The sequence below is a fragment of the Alexandromys fortis genome, unplaced genomic scaffold (assembly GCF_014885135.2).
Source record: "Alexandromys fortis isolate MF-2015 unplaced genomic scaffold, M_Fortis_MF-2015_v1.1 scaffold_29, whole genome shotgun sequence".
NCBI lineage: Eukaryota > Metazoa > Chordata > Mammalia > Rodentia > Cricetidae > Alexandromys > Alexandromys fortis.
The window spans coordinates 2,290,176-2,301,646 of NW_026067891.1; positions in this window are offsets into that span (position 1 = coordinate 2,290,176).

Genomic DNA, 11,471 nt, shown 5'->3' on the forward strand with positions numbered 1-11,471 from the left:
GTGGGATAGACTTCCATCCATCCAGAGAAGTATCTTTGCAAACTAACAAACAGTTCTACCCAAGTGTGAGCTTGATCTCTATAAAGTCCACCTCCCAGCGTTCTCCAGAGGTGCTTCCTCAGGATTCCTTCCTGGGTTCTCCTCCTCCTTTAGGCATTACTTGTATGTAAGTGACACATCTGGATATAATGTCCTTGGTAGGATCGTCTAATTGAGAGACATAACATCTGGGTCTGAGTAACTCAGCAGTCTAGTTTCCCCAGATGGGCAGCCCAGTGGAATTTGGTGGACATCTGTTTTTTAATAGCGGCAGTGAGTCTCCCATCCAAGGAAAAAAGAACTTATCCACTTGCCTCCTGCTTGGCATCCTTCCTGTTCCCACATTAGGTTTCTTCCTGTGTGAAGACTGGAAGCTGGAGTAATTCCGGGTTAGTCAGGGTAACTAAGATTTTGACAGGCCCCGTTGGTTGTAGGGTCACCATCCAGATGGCCAAGTCTGCTGTCCTGTTTCCTTAGGCCACGGACATAGGCTGTGGCACATGCATACTGACTGTCCATACACACAGTGATGGCTTTGTACTTGCCCCCAGCAAAGTGCCTGGGTCAGTGCCAGAAGTTCAGCACTTTGTGCTGACGTCGCTCGATTGAGGGTCTGTGTCCACACCATCTTGCCCAAGGTGACAACGGTGGCCTTGGCACACCCAATTTTATCTTGAGCAAACCAGCTCCCATCTGTGTACAATACTCTCTTCTCATAGAGAGACATCTGCTAGGTCAGGTCTGACAGACTGGACCTCATCAGTCACTTCCAGGCAATCGTTCAGGGTCAGTACATTGTAGCGGCTGGGTGCTGCCAGGACTAGCACACAACGGCTCACCTAGCTTTGCAAACTCAGGCATACACAAGTGTCAATACCCAGCTGCTTCCAGAAAGTTCCCCCTGGTTCTTTGTGTTAGGCACAGGGATCTGTAGGCTCACCAAGCTATGGCTCTGGGAGGATGTTCGTCTGCCTCCTAATTATACCCCAAGTAGGTGACACGGAGAACACATAGATGGGCTCTCTTGACTGAGACCCAGTCCCCTGCAGACTGTGGTGCCTCTGGCAGGCCATTTTACACTCCTACTGTTTCTGAAGCTGTGAGGAGGCCATCCACATACTCTAACAGTGTGCTTTCTGGGTAACTTTGCCAGAAAGTCAGGAGGTCAACACTTAAGGTCTCATCAAAGAATGTAGGAGAGTTTTTGAACTCCTGCGACAACCTAGTCCTTGTTCGTTGGCCCATAAATCCTCCCTCAGAATCTGTCCATTCAAAGGCAAAAATGGGCTGGACAACAGGAGGCAAACGAACTTTAAGTCCAGCGCCAAATATATACATGCTTCTCTGGAGAAGGGAACTCAGGAGCATGTAGAGGGATGAATAATTTCATCCCACTTGTTGGCCTCTCTTAGATCCTGCACTGGTTGGTAGCCCTGGGTACCTGGCTTTAGGACTGGAGCAGTTAGGTGGGGGGATCCAAGCAGAATGACAGGGAAGAGGATTCCTGCTTTCTGTAGCCTATTAAAGTCTTTAATAATTGCCTACTTGTTTTCCCAGCTAATAGGATACTATTTGACCCATACTGGGGTAGCAATACTTACTAATTGAATGATAATTGGCTCTTAGTGGTGGCCAATCTTGGTGCGTAATTCTCAGCCCAGACACTGGAATACTGCTGTGGCAAGTCCTGCAGACATCCCAAAGTTTGGGTGTTATTTTCATGTTCCCACAGTCATTAAGTCCCAAAGAAGTCACACAGAGGTCTACATTAACTACAAACTTACTGGCCTAGTAGCTCAGACTTCTTATCAACTCTTATAACTTATATTAGCCCATTATTCTTGTCTATATTAGCCACGTGGCTCGGTACCATATTCGGCGAGGCTGGGACACAACTGCAGACGAGGACTTCCTTCTTCTCAGAATTCTCCAGTTCTCATTGACCGGCCTCTACTTCCTGTCTGGTTGTCCTGCCTATACCTCCTGCCTGGTTACTGGCCAATCAGCATTTATTTGAAATATAATTGACAGAATATAGACCATTGTCCCACAGCAGTTACCTGTAGTTTTGTAATAAATCTGTCCCAGTCAGAGGACGGAGGCAGTCTTGTGTGACTAAGAAAGAGCGTGTCATGGTACCTTATCCCAAGTCCACCATCTGGGAGGTCAGCTAGAGACAGTCACCTGTCCCATTGCCCCTTGGATGGCTGCCCACTGAGACATCACTGGTCCAAGCAGCTTTGAACTGAACGAGCTATGCTCCTGTCAAACAAAATTTTAACAGATTTGCTCTTTAATGTTACCCTGGGTACTCAGTGGGATGGAACCCCAGCCATGTCAGTTCTGGCCCAAATGAAGAACAGGGTGTCACTTTCCAGTGCCCTTTTTACTTTCAGTGAGTGTATTAGTCCTTCTCTGCCCTCTTCTTTTCCTGGCATTCCTGGCTGGCCCCTCTGAGATCTCTCTTATGGTCCTCCCTGAGCACTGCCAAGTACTGCTTGGGTCAATCTTTTATTCTGCTTTTCTTCTACAGAGTCACAGTTGTCATAAACCTTTTGAACAATCTCCAATAATTTGGACCTATTCATACCCCCTCAATGGTCTATCTACTGGAGTTTCTTTCTATTATCTGGGACAGGCTGTATATCAAAAGCGGTACTGGTTGCTCACTGGTTTTCTGGGGCATCTGAGTCTATGGGGGTAAATATCCATGAAGTGCCACAAAGGCTCTCAAGGAACCCAGCGGGTGATTCTTGGGGCTACTGTATAACCTCATTCATCTTAAGACATATTGGTGTATTTTCTAGCAACTTCAATCCTCCTAACAGGGCCTGGTGAGAACGGTCCAGAGCCCCCTTACCTTGGTCAGTGTCGGGGTCCCAGTCAGGTTGAACTGAAGAGAAAATCCATTCTACCCAGGCTGCACTGTCCAGCAGCGACCCCTTGCCCAGCTTGGGGTGACTTTTCTACTCTCAAGCTGAATTCTGTCTTGCTCCTCACTGTGAGGAGGGTGGCCAGGAGTCTAACAATCATCCCAGGTCAGCTGATGGTTGTAAAAGACTGTCTCTAGAAGAATAATGAGAGCCTGAGGTTTTCCAGAGAGCTGTGGGTTCTGAGCTTTCCAATTATACAGATCATTGGTTGGAAAGGAATATAAACCATGGAAGGAGAAGGGGACGGAAAGGAACGTGTTGGTTTGGGGTTCGCTGGGGGTGCCTCCCTTAAAGGGAGGATGGGGGAGCCTCTGCCCCAGAGAGGTTCCTGCCAGAGTCCCTAGAGCCAGAATCACTCCATGTGTGTGGAGGAGAGAGGGGCCCTGAGATAGAAGAAACCACCTCCCCGACAGGGGTCTAGTTTTCCTTCCTTGGGAATGACCCAGGGCAGCACTGAGACAGGGAGAGTCAGTTTCTTCTGGAGGACTGAGAGAACAGACAGAGGTTTGGGCAGTCTCTGGGCAGCCTGGCCAAACCAAGAGGATTCAGGAGCCCAGTTAAAGGACACAAATCCTAAGCCAGGGGAGTGGGTCTGCACCAGAGAAAGCCACTGATCCACATTGGGAAACTGATCAGAGTGGCTGGGATCTCCAGCCACCACTTTCCAGACCACCTGTGCCCTCTGTGGGTCCAGGGAACCTCCACTGGGCCACCCAACTTATAAAGAAGAGGACCAATCAATTTCACAACAAGTCCAGAGTTCTCCAGGTGAAAAACAGATGCCACAAACTGTCCTTGTCCACAAAACCCTCCATGCACGTCATCAGGGTCTGGGGCTGCTCACTCCCTCTCCTGTATCTGTTTCTCCAACCGCAGAACTGACAGAGGCACATTGATGACAAGAAAGACAACCAGGGGTGGACACCACCCGGGCGTAAGCCAGGGGTCCAGCAACATCTCTCATGGATCTCATTCAAACGCAGCCTTTCTTAAGTGACCCATACAGGAGATGCCATAAACAGACCCAACTCGTCAAGAGTTTCTGGTGTTTTCTGTTGGAAGTCTCAAGGTCAACAAGAGCAGAAGCAGAAGGAGGTTCTGGGGTGCACACCTGCTAGGAACTGTTCTTCCCAGTGCTATTGGTCCAGGGGATCTGAGGCCCCCAGTCTCTCTGGGAATTTCTGTGGCCTACAGAATGTTATGAGGTAACTCCATCAGAGAACACATGAACACACTTAAAGTCTTTGCTCTCATTGGTCAGCAGCTTCACGGGAAACTTGCTCAAATCATGGAGCCCCAAACCTTGCCCTTCTTGCCTTTTTATGCACAACACTCACATCCTACTCGGACACACTTCAATTAGCAGGTTCTATTAAAATAAGCAGAGCTGTAGAAGTCAAGAGAGCAAGGTTAGCACATTTAGGGACTTTCCCAAAACTCTGGATTCTTGTGGAATATTATTTTAAGGTGTGTTATTTTTGTTTCTGCTCTGGAACATTTATTTAATGATGCAAAGATATATTTGGTTAAACAAGATCTCTTCTGTAGTCTGGAGGCCGAAAAATATAGGCCCATTTCCACCTTGTCTGAAATCAGAGAGTTTGGAGATTTGACAAGCGTGGTTGTACGTCCTAACTCAGGAGGTGATTGCTTGGTTCTTTTGAAGCTAAGATAGCTGGGTGCCATCCTGATGGGTGGTCAGGATACGTAAATGTACTCCTTTATTTTGTTACTATGAGGTCACCCAGGGAAGGGCGTTCTTCAGAGTACTGACATAGAGCACCTTAGTTACCTGGACAACAGAATGCTAACGATTTGATGTCTCAGAGTTGACTGTGTGAGTTACCCTGTTGTATCATGTTAATAAAAATAAATTTGTTGGGCTGGAGAGATGGCTCAGTGGTTAAGAGCACTGCCTGCTCTTCCAGAGGTCCTGAGTTCAATTCCCAGCACAGCCATCTGTAATGAGATCTGGTGCCCTTCTCTGGCATGTGGGCATACATGGATACAGAATGTTGTATACATAATAAATATTTTTAAAAAATAAATTTGTTATATTCTCCCCCAGTTTACGTTGGGTATAAAAACTGTGGAAAAATAAATGTGGGCGAATTTCAGCGTTTCAATAATCCCTGGAATACCCTCCCGGTACTGTCTTTTGGCTTCTGTCTTGTTATTCTATGCATCTTTGTATCCTTTACTTACATTACTTCAATTCCCACGCCCCCTACCCTGTAAGAAGTATTTTTGTCGAGGCTGGCTCTGAACACTGTAGACTGCCGATTTGTCTTGCTGACCTTGTCCTTGCTTACAGAAGTTTCTCAGTTTCCGGAGGTCCCATTTATTAATTATTGCTCTCAGTGTCTGTGCTGTTGGGGTTATATTTAGAAAGTGGTTCCCTGTGCCAATGCGTTCAAGTGTACTTCCCACTTTCTCTTCTATAAAGTTCGGTGTGGTTGGTTTTATGTTTAGGCCTTTGATCCATTTGGACTTGAGTTTTGTGTATGGCAATAGATATGGATCTATGTTCATTCTTCTACATGTTGACATCTAGTTATGCCAGCACCATTTGTTGAATATGCTTTCTTTTTCCATTTTATATATTTTTTTTTTGCTTCTTTGTTAAAAATCAGATGCTTGTAGATGTGTGGATTAATATCCAGGTCTTCTATTCAGTTCCATTGGCCCTTCTGTCTGTTCTTATCCCAATACCCGGCTGTTTTCAGTACTGTAGCTCTGTAGTAGAGTTTGAAGTCAGGGATTGTGATGCCTCCAGAAGTTCCTTTATTGTACAGGATTGTTTAGGCTATTCTGAGTTTTTTGCTTTTCCATATGGAGTTAAGTAATGTTTTTTCAAGGTCTGCAAAGAATTTTGCTGGGATTTTGATGAGGATTGCATTGAATCTATAGATTGCTTTCAGTAAGATTGCCATTTTTACTATGTTAATTCTACCTAACCAAGAGCATGGGAGATCTTTCCATTTTTTGGTGTCTTCCTCAATTTCTTTCTTCAAAGATTAAAGTTCTTTTTTGGTTAGAGTTACTCTGAGATATTTTATGCTATTTGTGGCTCTTGTGAAGGGTGATGTTTCTCTGATTTCTTTCTCAGCCCATTTATCATCTGTGTAAAGGAGGGCTTCTGATTTTTTTTAGATCTGTTTTCTTTTTTTAATTTTTAATTTCTTTATTTATTAAAGATTCCTGCCTCCTCCCTGCCACCGCCACCCATTTCCCTCCCCCTCCCCCAATCAAGTCCCCCTCCCTCTTCAGCCCAAATAGCAATCAGGGTTCCCTGCCCTGTGGGAAGTCCAAGGACCACCCTCCTCCATCCAGGTCTAGTAAGGTGAGCATCCAAACTGCCTAGGCTCCCACAAAGCCAATACATGCAATAGGATCAAAAACCCATTGCCATTGTTCTTGAGGTCTCAGTAGTCCTCATTGTCCGCTATGTTCAGCGAGACCAGTTTTATCCCAGGCTTTTTCAGACCCAGGCCAGCTGGCCTTGGTGAGTTCCCGATAGAACATCCCCATTGTCTCAGTGTGTGGGTGCACCCCTCGCGGTCCTGAGTTCCTTGCTCGTGCTCTCCTTCTGCTGCTGATTTGGACCTTGAGATTTCAGTCCGGTGCTCCTATGTGGGTCTCTGTCTCTGTCTTCTTTCATCGCCTGATGAAGGTTAATATTCAGGAGGATGCCTATATGTTTTTCTTTGGGTTCACCTTTTTATTTAGCTTCTCTAGGATCGCGAATTATAGGCTCAATGTCCTTTATTTATGGCTAGAAACCAAATATGAGTGAGTACATCCCATGCTCCTCTTTTTGGGTCTGGCTTATCTCACTCAGGATAGTGTTTTCTATTTCCATCCATTTGTGTGCAAAATTCAAGACGTCCTTGTTTTACTGAAGGTGTTTGTGAGTTGTAGAAGCTCCTTGGTAGACTTTTGGAGCAACATATAAACTATCATATCATCAGCAAATAGTGAGAGTTTGACTTCTTCTTTTCTGGTTTATATCCCCTTGATCTCCTTTTATTGTCTTACTGCTCTAGCTAGAATTGAATAGATGTAGAGAGAGTGAACAACCTTGTCTTGTTCTGATTTTAGTGGGATTGCTTTGAGTTTCTCTTCATTTAGTTTGATGTTGGCTGTTGGCGTGCCGTATATTGCCTTTATTATGTTTAGGTATGTTCCTTGTATCTCTGCTTTCTCCACGATCTTTATCATGAAGGGATGTTGAATTTGTTGAAGGGTTTTTTTTTAAGTTTTTTGAGACAGGGTTTCTCTGTAGCTGTCCTGGAACTAGCCGTAGACCAGGCTGGCCTCGAACTCACAGAGACCTGCCTCCCTCTGCCTCCTGAGTGCTGGGATTAAAGGCATGCGCCACCACCGCCCGGCCATTTGTTGAAGGCTTTTTCAGCATCTCATGAGATGACGATGTAGTTGTTCGGTTTTGGTTTTGTTAGTTTGTTTATATGGTGAATTATACTGACAGATTTTCATATGTTGAACCATCCCTGCATCTCTGGGATGAAGGCTACTTGGTCATGGTGGATGATTTTTCTGATGTGTTCTTGGATTCAGTTTGCCAGTATTTTATTGAGTATTTTAGCGTCAATGTTTATGAGTGAGACTGGTCTGTTATTCTCTTTCTTAGTAAAGTCTTTGTATGGTTTGGGTATCATGGTAATTGTAGCCTTGTAAAAAAGAGTTTGGCAATGTTCCTTCTGTTTCTATTGTGTGGAACAATTTGAGGGGTATTGGTATTAGTTTTTCTTTAAAAATCTTATAAGATTCTGTGCTAAAACTGTCTGGTCCTGGGATTTTTTTTTTTTTTTTTTTTTTGGCTGGGAGACTTTTGATAACTGTTTCTATTTATTTAGCAGTTATAGGTCTGTTTATTTTGTTGTTGTTGTTGGTTTTTTGTTTTTGTTTTTTGGTTTATTTATTTATTTATTAAAGATTTCTGTCTCTTCCCCACCTCCGCCTCCCCTTTCCCTCCCCCTCCCCCAGTCAAGTCCCCCTCCCTCGTCAGCTCAAAGAGCAATCAGGGTTCCCTGCCCTGTGGAAAGTCCAAGGACCACCCACCTCCATCCAGGTCTAGTAAGGTGAGCATCCAAACTGCCTAGGCTCATAGAAAGCCATTACGTACAGTAGGATCAAAAACCCATCGCCATTGTTCTTGGGTTCTATTTGTTGACCTGGTCTTGATTTAATTTTGGTGTATGGACTTCTTCTTCTATCCCCATTATTCTTAGGTTTGGTCTTTTCATGGTGTCTCATATTTTCTGGATATTTTGTGTTGAGCTTTTGTTAGATTTAGCATTTTCTTTGACCAATGAGTCTATTTCCTCTATTGTATCTTCAATGTTTGAGATTCTCTCTTCCAACTCTTGCATTCTGCTGTTTTTGCTTCCATGTGTAGTTCCTAATCGTTTTCCCATATTTTCTGTTTCCAGAATTCCCTCAGTTTGTGTTTTCTTTATTGTCTCTGTTTTGGTTTTCAAGTCTTGAATCATTTCTTTCACCTGTTTGATTGGTTTTTCTTGGTTTTCTTCAAGGGATTTGTTGATTTCTTCCAATTTTGTGTTTGTCTTTTCCTCCATTTCTTTGAGGGGATTTTTCTTTTCTTCTTTAAAGACCTCAATCATTCTCCTAAAGTTATTTTTTACATCATTTTCTTCTTCTTGGTCCTGCAGGGGTGGCTGGCTCAGGCCTGTTCCTGTGGAGATTGCTCAAAATACAACTAATTCTTACACCTTCCTGTGTTTCCTTACTTCTCTTCTATACCAGATTTTCTGAGTGTTCTTTTATTCTGAATTGATTTTTTTAATTTGTGTGTGTGTGTATCCATGCGAGTTGATGTGCACCATGGCCATGCAGATGCTGCTGAAGCAGTGGAGGTCATCTGATAAGACTGTTAGACTGAACCCCGGTCCTCTGCAATATCCCTAAGTACTCTTAACTGCTGAGCCATCTCTCCAGCCCCTGAATGCTAATTTTCATTAAATTACTTTTCTCAGTCAACTGTATTTCTAGTGTAAAGCTCACTTACTTATTCATGATACATTACTGGGTTTTTCCTGTGGCTAAATTGGATTTTCTAATATTTTGCTGAAGATTTTGTCACCTACAATTTGGGATATATCAGCCAGTGACATTTTTATATTATATTGTCTTTATCTGGTTTGATATCCTTGTATAACTGGCCCGATAAAGCAAGTTAAAAGTGCATATCGGTTGGGCGTGGTGGTTCGACTCTTTCACCTGGCACCTCCTAGGTGGTTGTCTGTGTCAAGACGAAGCTGAGTTCTCCTTCCCACCAGCTATTGGGTGAGGGCATCCCTGGACTGACAGATACTGCTGTACTAAAATAACTGGCTCAGGGGGCTTTTGGTTTCCTGTAGCTGGCAATTTTTCTGCCTTCTGCTGGGGGCTATTTGCTAATATTCAGAGCCATCTTTTGTTCAACACAACCTGGAGCTTTGATGATACTATTGGCATCTGCTAGGTAAATGCAGGGATATTGTCAACAAACACAAGACAGCCGGCCCCCTTCTCCCAAAAGTAACTCTCCATCCAATGCATTAGTGGTCTTGACACGAATCCTGCACTGCATCGTTGCTGATTTTCTGTCTGCCACATTCGTTCATTCATTCATTCATTCATTCACATTCATTCATTCATTCACATTCATTCATTCATTCACATTCATTCATTCACATTTCATTACAGCTGTCCTGATGTCTGCCATTGTAACCGAGTCCTGTGTAGAACCCCTTTCTCTGAAGGTGTGGGGTCATCTACAGAGAAGCTTTATTTTTTAATCTTACAGATGTTAAGACTGTGGCACCTTCTTTGTGAATCAGTACCAGTTGGTCGCACGGTCTCCGGTTACCTCCCGTCATTTTCTCTCCCTGGAGTCTGCGGTGTCTGGCACTGATGGACCACGCATTTGTTACTGTCCTCACGGCTACATTCTGATAAAAAGCAGCGTCAGGGAGGAGGGCTCACTTTGGCTGGTGGATCTGGAGATGCAGTCCACTCGGGCAGGAGACATGTCTGAGGGATCAGCTGCTTGCTCACAGCTGCTGTCACCTAGCAGGAAGCTGCTTGCTCGAATCTCCGAAAATCAGGAAGCAGAGGGAGGAGTTGAACCCACACAGTTGGCTTTCTCCCTTTCCACTTTTACTTGTTCTGAGACTCCATCTCGTGGGAAAGCGGCCCACCCCTGCCATTCCGGGAGTGTCCTCCTCACTCAATTAATCCAACCATGTTGATGGTGGGAACGAACCGAACCACCACAGGTATCCTCTCGGTACGCCTGTCTTTTAAAAACTTCTTTTCATTTCTCTTCCATTGTTTCGTTCATCCATTGTCAAATGATTCTTTGCTGAACTGTTTTCCCCTGTAGTTCTTACACAGCCGGACATACCAGGATGCCGTTGCGCTGTCCTCTAGAATGCATAGCTGCAGATACGCATGCGTATTGCTATTGCAGTCTGCAGAGGGAACCCCGGGTGCCTCTTACAAAATGCAGAGGTTCTGCAGCTGAGACCAGCCATGTCTGTCGGGAATCCTCATAAATCATCATAGCAAGCAAGCTGCCAGACTCTGTGTTTTTCTGTTTCTTTCTGTCTCTGGGTAGTTCCCTGATGACTTTGAGGATCCGGATAGAGACGGGAATATACTCTGCACTCTGGTCTGTGTGTTCCGAACAGTGCCTGGAATCCATGGGCCTTTCTAATGAATTCTTTTTTTAGCATTGCCACAATAGTCTAGTTGGTTTGTTTTTCTGTTTGTTTGTTTGTTTTTTGCTTGGAAAGACCCAGGAGGTTTATATTAGAGGTCAAACTAACAGATTGCTGACTTTCCTACCAGTTTGTCTTAGGCCCATAGCTTTAATTTTGCTGTGATCAAGCCTACGTAAACTGGAAGAGGTGGCTGATGCTGACTAACACTGTATGGCCACTGACCTAGTTGCAATGTTGTGTGTGTTTCTCACTGGCAGGATGCAGTTCATTTATATTTTCATTCCATCTTGACAAATCTATATTTTAATTAGTTTTTATACCACTTACATTTAATGTGAGTACTGATGTTTAGATATAAGTATACTATTTCTTCACTCTTGTTCTCTTAGCTCATTGTTTCTGTTTTATTCTTTCTCTTTCTGGTTATTTGAACTTTGTTTTATTCTATTTCAATCTGTCTATTGCATTTTTCTCATCATACACATACACACACCAAATCTTTGTATCTTTTTTACTGTCCTAAGATTGCATTAGACACACTTAACTTTTCACAGATAACTTGGATTCAAAGCTTTACCACATCAAGCGGTCCATAGAACCACTGGCACCATCTTGGTTCCTTTCCCCACTCTGTACTACAGTCTTTTTTTTATCTTTTTTTAAAATTTACTTATTTTTTTTAATAATTTATTAAAGATTTCTGTCTCTTCCCCACCTCCGCCTCCCCTTTCCCCTCCCCCTCCCCCAATCA